The sequence below is a fragment of the Pongo abelii genome, chromosome 5, assembly GCF_028885655.2.
Source record: "Pongo abelii isolate AG06213 chromosome 5, NHGRI_mPonAbe1-v2.0_pri, whole genome shotgun sequence".
NCBI classification, from domain to species: Eukaryota; Metazoa; Chordata; class Mammalia; order Primates; family Hominidae; genus Pongo; species Pongo abelii.
The window spans coordinates 97,789,717-97,804,029 of record NC_071990.2 but is presented as its reverse complement, the minus strand read 5'-3'; the positions used below and the strand labels follow the sequence as shown (position 1 = coordinate 97,804,029).

At 40.9% G+C, this 14,313-nt stretch overlaps 1 protein-coding gene across 4 annotated transcripts in view; it reads right to left on the bottom strand.

Moving 5' to 3' along the window:
* KLHL32 (kelch like family member 32) overlaps window positions 1–498 on the bottom strand; it is a 215,734-nt gene extending 215,236 nt beyond the window's left edge. For 2 of the 4 annotated variants that reach the window (XM_002817169.6, XM_024248574.3), the window contains exon 1: window positions 122–498. The gene's annotated coding sequence lies outside the window, so the exon portion shown is untranslated. The remainder of the gene's footprint in view (window positions 1–121) is intronic. The other 2 variants (XM_054557906.2, XM_024248583.3) reach the window with 2 other exon arrangements.
* Window positions 499–14,313: the final 13,815 nt, after the last annotated feature.

Here is a 14,313-nt window from a genome sequence, read left to right as displayed (position 1 = left end):
TGCATGGGCTGCAAGCCCCTGAAATGTCAACTTCGGGTCTGCCCCCACTTGGCGTACCAGCAGCCTCCCACCCTCTTCCTCGGGTCTGCAGAACAGGTTACAAGGAGAGAGACTGGCTTACCCGATGGGGTGAGCGGTCTGCTGGATTAGGTGCCAGAGACGGCAGCGCAGGCACCGGCCTCTCCTTGATGCACAATGGCTCTGCTTCGCCCCACGATGCTGAGGTTAAGAGAACCCGCAGTAGCTTCGCTCTGCTGGTTCGGGGATGCAGTAGCGAAGACGAGCGTCCTAGCGTGTTTGTGTGTGCGAAAGTGTGTGTGTGTGTGCCTGCGTGCATGTGTGTGCGCGCGAGTGCCTGCGCGCTCCCGAACTGTCGCGCGGGGAAACTGCTCCCTAGTAAATAAAAAGCCCTAGCCAGCACTGCAGGTGGCACGTCCCGCTGACTCCGCCCCAGGCGGTCGCGTCACATTGGAGACGCACCTTGGCACCCCCGGGGCGGGTTCAGACGCCACAGGGCTCCGCCCCCTCCCGCCTCCAGCGAGCCCGCGCGCTCGCTCCCCCTCCCCCTCCCCTGCGATCCCGCGCACATCCTCTCCGACCCCGCGCGCAACGCCGCCGCCCGCCACCAGCGCGCTCGCTCCCCCGCCGCCCCCGCCCCCGCAGCCCCCGCCCCCGCCGTCGGCGAGCTGCCAGCGCAGGCCCGCCAGTCCCGGAAGTCCCCTCCTCCACGCCACCCTCCTCCTCGCTCTCCGGCACCTGCGTCGCCGGCCCCTGGGTCACATGCGCAGTCTGTAGCCACCACTGCGGCGACTGAGACCCGGGAACCCAGGCTGCTCGCCCCCAGACTCCTTTCCCAGGGCTGGCGGGCAACCTGAGCGAACAGACCCCGTGGCTCGGTGTGCCAGGGAGTCCTTGCTCTGCTAACTTGTGAAGTTCAAGTTGCCTCCAGTCCTAGCGGCCCTACAGTGGCCCCCCTTAGGATAATACACTCTATGGTACTGTCCAGAACAAATTCACAGTAACTTTAAGAAACGACAGGGGAACCAACCCCCCAGAGGAGGACGAAATCCCCAAGCCTGAGAAATGAGAAAGGGTGTGATTACTGTGGTTACTACTAATTCAGCAATAAAACCGCAAACAGACAACAACCACAGAACCATACCATTAAATTCCAGGGCCTGGCACACTCTAGTGCCACTTGCGAGTCATTCAGGTCACTCCTGTGTAAAACATGCTGAGAAACTCACACTAAAGCAAAGTGAGTAATTTTAATAGGTAAGTATTCCACCACCGAATTGAAAACCTTAGTCCAACGTGGAGGTAAGACACTAGAAGCAGGAAGAATGTAACTAAATTGGAGTAAACTGTATTTTGTAGAAGTTCAGGATTTAACTTACTGCAAAGATAGTATGTTAATCCTATTTCTTGCAGGTTTATGTTCTGCCACAGAGTTGGGCTAGGAACAGTGCCCTGATCTATTTTGAGGTGTCCTTAATGTTCGCGTTGGTCTCAAATCAGTGGTTCAGCGATTATTTTCTACTTCTAGATCCACAGGATTTGGGGGTTTATTCGTTTGCTCCCTCTGGGGGTTATCTGTCTGGCTTGTAGTGCTTCATTTTCATGGTTTTGGTATTTGGACGTTAGGATGCTGGATACCTACTTATCTAGCAGTCCTGGACACAGCATAGGACAGGGGAAAGAATGACAAACAACTGACTACAAACATTAGGTGCAGTGTCATCCTAAGAATTTTTCATAAGCAACTTGATAGTTTTCATTGCGTTGTCTTCTATCAGAAAATCGAATATGAAAGCGTCTTTGAACCAAAAATATTGAGTGACTGGTATCAATAAATAAAACACTCCTTTAAGATTCCCAAGGTGTTTGTCACTAAAGTGAGAATACTTAAAATTTTAAGCCCATCTATATTGATTGCATTACCTGTTTGTGTAGAATAAATAGAAGCTATTTATTTAATATAATTAAATAGAGCAAAGACTATAATTGCATTTACACAGGAAAAGAATATTTACACCACCAACTCACCATCTGTGTGACTATGGAAGAGTCTCTTACTTCCCAAGCTGAGTGTGTCATGGTATCTCCTGGCCCTAGCACAATGTCTGCCACATAGTATCGGCTCACTAAATATTGTTCATTGACACATGGCGTTGAGGTTTAAATGGTAAATGCCTAGTAAAATGTCTAGTTCAGAGAGGGCAAGTTTTTCTTAAATGGCTCCTTAGTATTGATTTAAAGTTTATATTTTGTCTTAAGTATTTTATTTCTCTAAAATAAGAGACACTAGTTTATTCAATAGCCACCAAAATTCAACACAAACATATTTTGCAGTTTACTCCACTCCTAGAGGAGCAACTAGGTATTAGGCACCATTACTCTCTTAGGTACCATTATATATAGTCTTTCTCCTTATTAAGAAAATGACTTAAAATAATACTTCCCAAAAGCTGTTTTTTGGAATACTTATTATTTGTTCAGCAATTTTTTGAGCTCCTAGAATGTGTTAGGTGGTATAATCCACGTAGGTCTTTTAGTTGTCAATAAATATACATTGTTCCTGTTTCAATCTAGTGATGTTATGAGGGATGAGCTGAAGAAGATTTTTTTTTTTTTTGAAGTGTGAGTCTTTGGTTGCAAGTGAAAACTCTCTGCCCAATTTAGGCAAGAAGGAACTTAATAGAAGGATATCAGGAGCTCTAAGAATTGATGAGAAGCCTAGCTAGATACCCAGGATAGAAAGCCAGCAGGATAACCCCAAAGGGCACAGAAGCAGTGACAACAGGCTAATGTCAGGACAGGAATGTTATGAGATGGTGTCTTCCATTGCTAAATGGGTGAGCCCCAATTGATTGCCCTTTGTACTCCCAGTTGTAGTCTGCAGCTTCCAGTTGTCTTAGCCTGGAGCATTGGCCTGTCCCTCAGTTGTGGTAGTGTGGGACCCCTGCTCATAGCCCCACTAGATATAAAAAGAAGAGTGGACACTGGGTGGCTGGAAAATAGCTTACATTTACTATAGGAAATTGGGTGCCAAGTCAAATGAGTTGGGGGAACACTGAAAACTAGGTTCATGTCACATTGGTATTTTAAACTGAGGTCTTACACGAAAGAAACCTCTTTCACTTTCTTAAACAAGTATTCTAGAGTTTGGTTGAGTAGGTAACACTTTTTTGTTTTTTTCAGCTTGCCTCTTAATATACTTTGGTAAGCATCTTGGAACACAAGTTTCTGCAGCATTTTTTTCATCTATCATCAGCTTCTCCATGAGCCAAGATATAGGAGGGTAGCATAAATCTAGTGCTGTGAGTTTTTATAAAGTCTGTATTCTAACAGCTCTGGGAGAATCAGATTTGAAACTGTCTCTAGACAGATCAGATTTCTAGCTAAAACTACATCATGAAAGAGAGCTATGTCATAGTTCTTTGTTCAATTCCTGATAGCTGCCTCCTCCTGAAGCAAGGAGGAAATTGTCATTCTTGATGCCAGTGTCGTGGTTTTCTGTCACAAACCAGTAGTGACATTAAGGAATCACTGAGCCATATTTCTAATTACTGTACTACTCGAGAGAACAGATCAGCATTAATTATGCCAAAACCAAAATTGATTTTTGGCTGATGTTCTCTAGTTTTCAAGTGGATAACACAAAACAACTCTAGCTAACACTTCACTTTACTCAATTACCTATGCGTACATTTTGTAGCTAATTCGTCCTATTCATCAGGAGCCAGTGCCAGTGTAACTCAAAACTAGTGCCACAGGAAACTTTTTACTGTTAAAATATTTCATGTTTACATTTTCTCTGCCACATTCTCTGATATCAAATAGTGTTGTTGTTTTCAGTCTAATTCAACATAATCAACTAGACACATGATGGGAGCTTTGTAAAAATTTACAGTGCTGAATAGAAAATAGCCTCTACCTGTAAGAAAGAATATTGTAATTACACAATTAAATAGGTTCAACAAAATATAAAGAGGATTCTTAGTCATCATTAAGATAAGGCAGATTTAAAAATAAATTGTAATTTTCATGTATCAGATTGGCAAAGATTATAAAAAGATTATAATACCTAGTGCTACAGAGAATATGGGTAAAGAAGAGCTTATGAGAATGCAAGTCAAAACAAATATTTTGGAAAACAACTTGTCAATATTTACATTCATTATTTTTTTCTTAAAAGCTCATACTTTTTGGTCCAGTAATTCCAATTCTAAGAATTCATCCTAGGGTTACCTCAAACAAAAGTTCAAAGACTTATGTGAAAGGATACTCATGATAGCTTGGTAATATTTGAGAGAGAAAAGGGGAGGGAGAAGGGAGAAGAGAGACAGGGACAGAGGGAACTAAAGGTCCATCATTTGGGGACCAGTCAAATTATGAAGATACCAAGTAGCCATTTAAAAAACAGATTAGATCCTTGCAGACTGATATCAAAGCTATATCACTAAGTGAAAAATGCAAATGGAAGATCAATAGGTATAATGTGATGTAGTTTGTGTAAAAGTAGAGGAAGAGAAGGAGGGAGATGTGTGTGTGTGTGTGTGTAATTGTGTGTGTTTTTCCATTTTACTGGCTCAGGAGGAGAGGGGTGAATCTGAAGCTGGCTCTATTCAGTGCCATACACATCAAGGTGCTGGACCTTCCATGTCACCTCAGTACCATCGATGCTCTGTGTCACTCTCTAACCTGGGGAACTCACACATGTCCTGGGCCATCAAAAGGTCAGGATAGGCCCCTCTTAGGGCACATATTCTCTCCTCCTGGATTTTGGAAGGTGGGACGCCATGGAAAGGAAAACTAACAGTTGTATAGGTCTTAGCTGAATGAAGACTCAGTGCCAACAGGTCCTGGAGGTGACCAGCAGTGCTCATAGTGTTAGAGGATGGTGTCTGTGATGCCAACTCTGCTCTCCAAGGATTTTCCTTGACCAGGCCCCTTTCCCTGACCCAAAGGACCATGTTCCCTTACTGAGTAGTCATGATCTTCCCATCATCCCAGCCCAGGGAAGCCTATCCAGTCCTTCCAGTTAGCAAGATTCACTCTTCCTCATCGTGTTTTTTTCCCTGAAACTCTTTCTGTTCCTGTGTAAATAGACCCTGCCTTTCCACTGAGGACCAGCCTTTTGAAACTCATTACATCAAGAAGCAAATTTGGTTGGTTGATTGGTTTTCTTAACCTATGGTCTCTAATGTTATCCCTCCACTGAGGCAAGTTTTATAAAATGCCTACTTGGTTGAATGGGCAAGAGCCCAAGTACGAGAAAACACCAGGAACCAAAGGCATATCAGTTATATCTAGAAATACGTTAAGTAAGAAACTTGATTTTCTCTGAAAAGGGGGATGATGTGGCTCTTTTATTTTTCATTTTCTACCTTTCTGTACTGTTTATTATTTTTATGATAAGCATGAATAATATTTATATTAAAATGCATTAGTACATTAAAAGCATTACTTTTTAGAATCAATTTATAAAAGTGGCTATTATAACACTTTTAATTGCATTATCGGAAAATAATAAGCATCACAATCAGAAAAAAGAATTGCTTAAATATTGTAGGAATCCTAAAATTAATCAAGCAAAATTGGAAACTACATAACTTCACCTATATATAAACCTGGTAGAAGATTAAAAAACAAACAAATGAAACACATATGAATAGATATTTCCTATCAACACATTTCAATGTTTCGTCAGCATAGACTCAAGAAATCTACCTTTCAGTTCTAATTCCATTTTCTTTCCTGACCCGTTCCCGTTCTCTTCAATCATAGTGACAAATAAGTCACAATACTTTTAAATCAGAGTTTCCTGTATTAGTTACAGTTCTTTGCTTCTGTTTTAAGCAAATGAAATTGATTATTGATAACCTCATTACTTTACTGGAAATAAAGTGAAGAAGATACTTAATTGGAAGGATACTGGTGGCTCATAGAATTGAGGTACTGGGAGGGAAAACCTGAATATCCAAGCTTTTAGTAAAGCCAGGAACCCAAATAACTCCACCCCATCCAAGATTCAAATTCCCAGGAGAATCTAATTGGTCAAGTCTAGGTCATGAACCTCTCACTGTGCCGAGATAGGGAGAAGAGAGGTGGGGAGGACAGGATATGTGAAATGGGGAAAGAGGACTTCCCCCAAGGAAGAGTGAAGTTCTCTTACCTCCACTGGGGAAAGGGATGCTATACTGCACAGGCGGAGAGATGGCTCTTCATTTTTTCCATCTTTTAAAAGTAGACTTAATTGAGGAATTTTATTATTTCCTTTTAATATTTTCTTTTATTATATCCTCTCCTGCCCCATTACTGCTTCAAAACACATTTCCAGTGGAATCAGAATTGGTATTTTAAAACAAATTAATGCAAGTTTTAAAGATATAAATTCTCTTTTAAAAACTGATGAGTAACCCACTGAATGTGAAGATGTCTCACAGTAGCCTATTTTGAAAATTTTCTTTCATGTTTAGGCCACTTATTATGGAATTTAAATTGAACACTTGGTGATACATCAAATTTTTAGTTTCTAATCTTAGAACTTTGTGTGGGATCAATTTTCACAGAAAGTTCATCACTATTTTACAGTAGTATAATGTAGATTAATGTACCTGACACTTCTAAAATTCTAACCCCACAGTAGTAATGTGTGAATTTAAGCATGCCATTAAGAAAAAAAAAATTGTTAACCTCATTCATTAAAATCATCCATTCGTTCAAATTTAACTAATGTTTCCCAAGCCATATCAGCCTGAAGGTAAAAATAGGTTATAAGAACTGTCAAAAATAACACAAAAATATTTCTCCAGCTTTAGTCTGTCTGATTAACAGAAACTAGCATCCCTGGCTTCCTCAAATTTTATTTCAAGTTCTCTCAAAGGTATTTTACCTATGAGCTCTGTTAACTCACCCTACGCATCCTTGCCAGCACAAGAAATGGCCCTTTGTAGATATTGCGAGTGAGACTACATGGCTGCCTTGGACAGCAGCTCTTTCCGTTTTTATTTACTTCTTTTCCTCCTTTTTATAGCTTCTTCCTTCTAGGCCAGTGGTTCTCAAGAAAAAGTGATTTTGTCCCTCAGGGGACATAATGTCTGAAGTCATTACTGTTTTGCATGCCTAGAAAATAAGAATGCTATTGGCATCTAGAGGGTCAATCCAGGGAAGCTGCTAAACATCCTACAATGTACGGGACAGCCCCTGCAACAACGAATTATCTGACCCCAACTGTTAGAAACTCTTTTCTAGGCACAGACCTCAGTCTCAGAGAGGTAGCTTAGGGGACAATCTGAGTAACAAACATGTTCTGTCCTGAGAAGTCACCAGTCCTTTGATGTTCTTACACTAAAGATGCTCTTCGTCTCTGACTTCACTTAGGATGATGTTCTTTTCCCTGAAGTCTCTTAAGCCCGTCACAGGAATTGATCCCTGGCACACAGAGAACCACACTCAGCAGTCTTCCTGATAAACCCAAACATGCCTGAATACCAGAGGAGGCCCAGTTGAAGTTCCTGCTGGGACCCTTGCAATATTAATGATAGGATTGCCTCCTCTGTGAAGATTGTAATGATCATTTGGGGTATTGAACAAGAAATGGTGCCTCTGTCATAGCTGTTGTTTTCTGTTGCCAGCATCTCTCTCTGAGCTCATCCTCCTTCTGATAACAGATTGGGGCATGGACCTCAGGTCAGACAATAGACCTTTGCCAGGATGTTTTACTTCTAAACTCAAGCTGAGTAAAGAGAATCTCTTTTCTGGTCTGAGGACTACAGGGTATGAGTCTCCAGGGGAACCATTTTGTGACAGTGAGGATATCAGGCAGAGAGAAGCAGGGAGGATGGAAAGCCAGGAGAAAAGAGGAAGTGACAGGGAGGAAGTGATAGTGCTTGCATCCTAGGTTATCCTAAGTCCAGCTCCACTGCATACTTCCCAGCATTTAATTTTGTGTGCAATAAATTTCTCATTTTCTTTTTAAGTTTGGTTAATTTGGGTTTTATCATTTCCAACATAAGAATCTTGGCTAATATGCCAGTCTTCAAAATCCTTGCAATTTAATAAGGCAGATAAAACAGCATGTGAAAAGTGCTTATATGAAGTGTACATAGGGTTCTCCTAAGGTGGTTGTTATGTTTTTGACTCTAGAAAGGGTTCAGGGTTGTTCCTGTTACAGTAGTTTATTAGGTTGCATATTTGTGTTTTATGCATTTTTCTGTAGGTTGATTATATTTCACCACACATAATTTTTAGATGGAAAAACAGTTCCTTTATGATGAGCACCAAAAAAATAGCACTATAAACATGTATAGGAAGGAAAGAATAAATAGTATATAATCTGGGTCATAAATCATATGTTTTAGTTAAATAAGTGTAGAGGAGGAAAAAAATATTTCTTCTATTCTCTCATGTTTTCACTGGGGCCTTTGAATTGAATAGACAAAATACAGATTAACAGGAGAAAAGACATACAAAAATTTTTGTGTTAATATTCTAATTTTTATGTGCACAGAGGCCTTCATAGAAAAGAATGGAAGAACCAATTAAGCAGTTTGACCCAAGGACTCATGTACCATTTTAACAGAGGGTGATAAATTACGGGAAAGTGACAAGACAAAGGAAAATAGGTTTGAGCTTCAAGAGACAGTAAATTGTGGGATGGTAATATGCAAGGGAAACTAATGGAAAGTAAGGGTTGCTTTAGTGAGGTTTGTTCCTACAGACTCATCTTGGTGCTGACTTTTGTTAAAGCAAACTAAATACGTCCTGAGAAAGACTCTGTACTTCTATATTTGAGTCCTTGTGGATGAACTGTGACCTAACTTAATAGGTAGACAAGATTGAAAACCTAACTTAGGAGTATGTGCCTATAACAATAGCTGAGTCTTGGCCAATCCTAGCAGCCATATTTCAACCACTCATACACTGCCGAGTGTTTAAACTGTGTTCAAATAAGGCAACTGCCAACCTGTAACCAATCCAGCTGTTTCTGTATCTCACTTCCGATTCCTGTATGTCCCTCTACCTTTTTGTCTATAAATTTGTTCTGACCACAAGGCACCTCTGGAGTCTCTCTGAATCTGCTGTGATTCTGGCGGCTGCCCAATTTGTGAATCATTCATTGCTCAATTAAACTCCTTTTAATTTAATTCAGCTGAAGTTTTTGTTTTAACACTTTCTGTCTCTAATGATAATGGTTGATCTCTTTCTTTTTTGGGAAAGGAAAGGGGAGCACCTTTATAAAGGGAAATTTATGTCCTGCTTTTAAGCCGATGGGGGAGGGCAAAGAGCTTTTTCCGTGTTTTCTGCTTTTAATTGCCTTAAGCTCAAAATAATCCTTATGCCAAAGTGGCATATTTTGGGGTGGCATATTCTGACCTTTTTCATAGGTAAACATGGAATCATATATACATAGTACTTTTCCAATTACAGAGCATTATTAATTGTCACTCTTAATACAATTCTATGAGTATTATCCATCCCTTTTTTTTTTTTTTTGCTTCATGGATACAACCTTATCAATTTATTGAATTTGCCAAGAAATTAATTGCAGAAATTAATTGGCTGAAATCCAGCTTTTTATCTCCCAAGATCAGTGCTCTTTCCTCTAACTCAGAGCTGCTTCTAAGTTGGGGAGGGAATCACAAAGAAGACAGCCACACCATTCCTTCCACTGAGCTCTCGGGCACGTGGCTTGTGTTGCTATCATCTGTTGCCATATTTTACTGAAATTTTGTGTTCATATGTGTCTTTCATTAGGTTGTGAGATCTGCAATAGCATAGCTATTATCTTGCCCATTTGGAGGGTCTTATCTTTTTTTGTGCCTTTCACCATGCCCAGAACAGCTATTAGAAAACAGCAACCACTCAGTAAATATTTGTTGGATGATGGGTAGTGAGTGGATATGAGTTAAGAAGCAGGAAGACACAAAACAGCTGTAGGTACCATTGAGATTAAATTATAAATTTCAGTAGAAGAATTTGGAGAAATACCTTCAGAAAAAGTTGGGGCAAAATAATGGGAAGTTATAAATGCTAATCCAAAGTGTTCGTACTTAAGTCAGGAGGCACAAGTGACACTTGTTGTTTCTTTTTAGGAGGGTTGACCTTCTTAATGGGTTGGAGGAAGGGTCATTGAAATTGTCCAGGATTGCCGGGCGCAATGGTCCGTGCCTATAGTCCTAGCTACTCGGAGACTGAGGTGGGAGGATGGCTTCAGCCCAGGGGTTCTGGGCTGTAGTGTGCTATGCTGATCGGGTGTCTGCACTAAGTTCAGCATCAATATGGTTACCTCCTGGGAACAGGGAACCAGCAGGTTGCCTAGGAGGGGTGAACCAGCCCAGGTCAGAAATGGAGCAGGTAAAAACTCCCATGCTGATCAGCTGTGGGATTGCATCTATAAATAGCCACTGCACTCCAGCCTGGGCAACATAATGAGACCCTGTCTCTAAAAAAAAAATAAAAGAAAAAGAAATTGTCCAGGATGTAAGTGCTGGGAACATGGGATACAGTGAGGGCCATGGAAATGGAAAGGAGAGGAGCAGTGTTGAGGCTATGCCCAGCTAAACCCCTTCTCCCTCATGACAATGAAGGGTGACTTGTCTGGGGATCTGCTAAAAGGGCAATAGTGCAGGGAGGTAGACAAAGCATAATCTATTTGGTAAAGCCACATTTCAAATGCTAGCAACATCAAATGCAATTACTAAGACCAAAGGACCAGAAGCAGAATTACAGTTAAGGCTGCAGAGCCAATAATTTGGAGCCCACTAGATAAAAAGTCAAACTTAAGCAAGGACTTAACAAGTACAGAGGATTTTTGGTAGTGATCAACAGTGATACCATGTTGTATTAGTTTCCTGTCATAACGAGTTATCTCAAATACAGAGGCTCAAAACAAGACAAATACAAATGTATTATATTACAGTTCTGTAGGTTAGAAATCTAGCATGGGTCTCACTGGGCTAATATCAGGATGTCAGCCAGGCTCAGTTTCTTTGGGATGGCTCTAGTGACACTATTTCTGTGCCTCTCTGCCAGCTTCTAGAGGTCATCCACCCTTTTTTGCTTGTAGGTTCCCCCCCTTTCTTCAAAGCCAGGATCATTAGGCTAAATCCTTCTCATGCTGCCATTTATCTGTTCTCCCTTTTCTGCCTCTCTCTTCCACTTTTAAGGACGCTTCTCATTACATTGAGTCCCCTGGATAATCCAGGATAACCTCTCTACTTTAAAGCCAGCTGATTTACAACATTAATTCCATCTGCAGTCTTAATTCTCCTTCGTCAGGTAATATAATCTATCCATAGACTTCAAGAATTAGGACATGGACATTACCACTCCCTTTCCCCATGATGGAGGGGACAGTGCCAGCCTGGCCTGCAGGAGGAGAGCCCTAGTTATTGAGGTGCACATATGTTAAGGGAAAGCCTGGCAATATTCTGATCCAGGCCACTCTCAGAATCATTACTTTGTTTCAAAATTTTTCTCCAACTATGAAAAGTTAACTCTCATGTTCTTAAGATAATTTCTTATTCATGAAAGTAAAGCTCACCTAGTCTCCCTACTGACCCATCTAGACTGCAGTGTGCTGGAGCCTGCTTGCACCACATGCAAAAAGTTATTGGTAAAATTTCAGGAATTGGGCAATGTCACATTGACATCAGTCAAGGTAGGACTGTTTACACCATGAAAATGAGCAAACACCAAAATTAGGGCTTTTCCCCTGAGAGCCAGGTATTAAACATGTGCCAGCAAACCACTGGGTATGTATCAATTTAAAGTAAGTGCTGCTAACAGTCAAGCTGGGACCTACATTACGTTTCAAAGACAGTGATTGGTTATTGCAGTTAGTCTGGGTCTCCCAGACAAATGCCAATACAAGATAGACCATAATTTGTCTAACTAGCTTCTGCTGTCAAGTAGGATATGCAGAATTCAGTTTATTAGTTGCTGAGGTGTTGCCAAGACTAATTGGAGTTATGATGTACCTAAACTGGACAGTACTGTCAAAAAGGCTATACCTCATTAATAGTCCTTTCTAATCTTAGCAAGATTATACATAGCCACAAATCCCATGCTTGATAAGAGTTCAAGCACTTCAGAGCTGGTTCAGAAAGTGGTGACTTAGCAGAAACAGAGCAATCAAACGTTGAAATAATTTTGCATCTATATTCATTCAGACAACAAAAAACTGTGAGCTTCTCCTAGGAATATGAATACCACAGTAAAACTGATAGTTATGGTTCCTTCTCCCGCAGGGCTTACAGGCTACCTTGGTGAGAAGGGCATATGTGCAGGTGGTAGGGAGAGGAGCAGACAGACAAATAAGCAGCAATTACAATGCAGAGGAACTGGATCACGGAAGTAGTTAGGAGGGTCTCCTCACTGAGATTTTCCAGGTCAGGCAAGGAGTCCTGGATAAAGTGACATATAAACAGAGTCCAATAAGTAATAATAATAATAATAGCTAATACTTATCGAGTACCTCGTATGTTTCAGTTTAAGTCCTAAGCATATTTTCTTTCATTTGGTTTTTCTAACACTCATGGAGCAAATATTATTAGTATTATCCCTATTTTACTTAAGAGGAAACTGAAGCATAGCTAAGTTAACTTATCCCAAGTCTCACAGCCAGGGGAAGAGCTGAGAGAGTAGGAGTTTGCCATTTTAAGGGATAATGGAGAAACGAGTATTCCAGTAAAGGCAGCAACACAGGAAGAATCACAATGGGTGCTAGGAAAAGAGGAAACTTATTGACTAAAGATGCAAGGGGAGAGTGATGAAATATGGAAGCTACAGAGAAAACACAAACTGAGAAGCAGGGTTTATTTGTTTGGTTGTTAATCAGGGTGATGAGCAAGTTGGCTTACTTTAAAGCACCACTGCAGCCTCTGTATGGGAGCAGAGGGAGGAAAGCCAGTGAGGAGGGTGAAATCCAGGAAGGAGATGAAAGTCAGGAATGGGAAGGGATTAAGAGTTGAGGATGCTGCCAGTGTTCTGCCTTGGACACCTAGGGAGGAGGTGATGGCCACCACTGAGCTAAGGGACACAGGAGAAAGAGCAGGTTTGTGGAGGGAAGATGGTGAGTTCAGATTCAGAACATTACGTCTGAAAGGCCTGTAGGACTTCTGGGAAGACATGTCTATAAAGCAGATGGCTGAAGTGATAGATTTGGGAATCATCAAAATAAGATGGAAATTGAAGCCAGCAACAGGAAGAGATTACTCAGAGAGAGGGTGCAGAGTGAGGAGAGCCAAGAGCCTAGGACAAAGCATGGAGGAAATCTGTATTTAAGGGGCAAATGGAGGAGTGGCAGCCACAAAAAAAAAAAAAAAAAAAAAAAAAAGAAGGACCGACCAGGGAGATATATGGAAAAAGAACATTTCAAAAAGAAGGGCATGGCCAATTTTGTCAAATACTGCTGAGTAATAAGTAAGAAAAAGACCAAAGAAAATGTTTATTGGATTTAGCAGTTTGAGCTTTATGTTGTGCTTTGCAGTACTTTCTTTAAAGTGGTAGAAATCAAAAGCTACTTGCCCTGGGCTGAGGAGTAAATGGGAGGCAGGGAAGTGAAAATAAGAATTAATTCTTTCAAGAAGTTTGACTTTGACAGGAGAAGAGATTCAGGGTAGAAGGTAGAGGAGACAGCACTGGAGGAGATTTGACCACAGTTAAATGCTGGTGGGCAAAAAACTGTGGAATAAAAGGTCAAAGAATAGACAACTGATTGAGAAGCTTATTGTTTGTAAAGAGCTAAAACCAATGAGAACCATGGCGGAAGTTGAAAATGCTTGAGTTGGTTCTAGGTCCCTCAGGAAGGAGAATGGGTCAGGCTGCAGGACTGAGGGTAGCGCAGGATGCAGTAGCCTGTATGTGCACGGAAGTCTTTTTCTTCACAAGAGACGTCAAGATTTTCTATCAGGAAAGTGGAAGATACAAAGAGAATTTGCAGTCAGCAACTCAGAAGAGGGCCCACACCAGAACTATGCCATCCTGGCAGCTGGATATTGAACTCCCAGCCTCCAGAACTGTGAGAGAATAAAGTTCTGTTGTTTAAACCCCCCAGTTTGTGGTACTTTCTTACGGCAACCCTAGAAAACTAATTCAGAATATCAAAGCACTAGTTGTACAGTTTTAAAAAGATACTTAAAATATAGATATGTATTATTATGTTATTTACACAATTAACTATGTTCATTTTACAATACATATTCACATAGAATTTATGATATATACTGAATATAACTATAATTTTGGTAAATAATGGTATTTAAAATAAAATTGGCAATTCATTATCCTGGAAAATACTCCCTG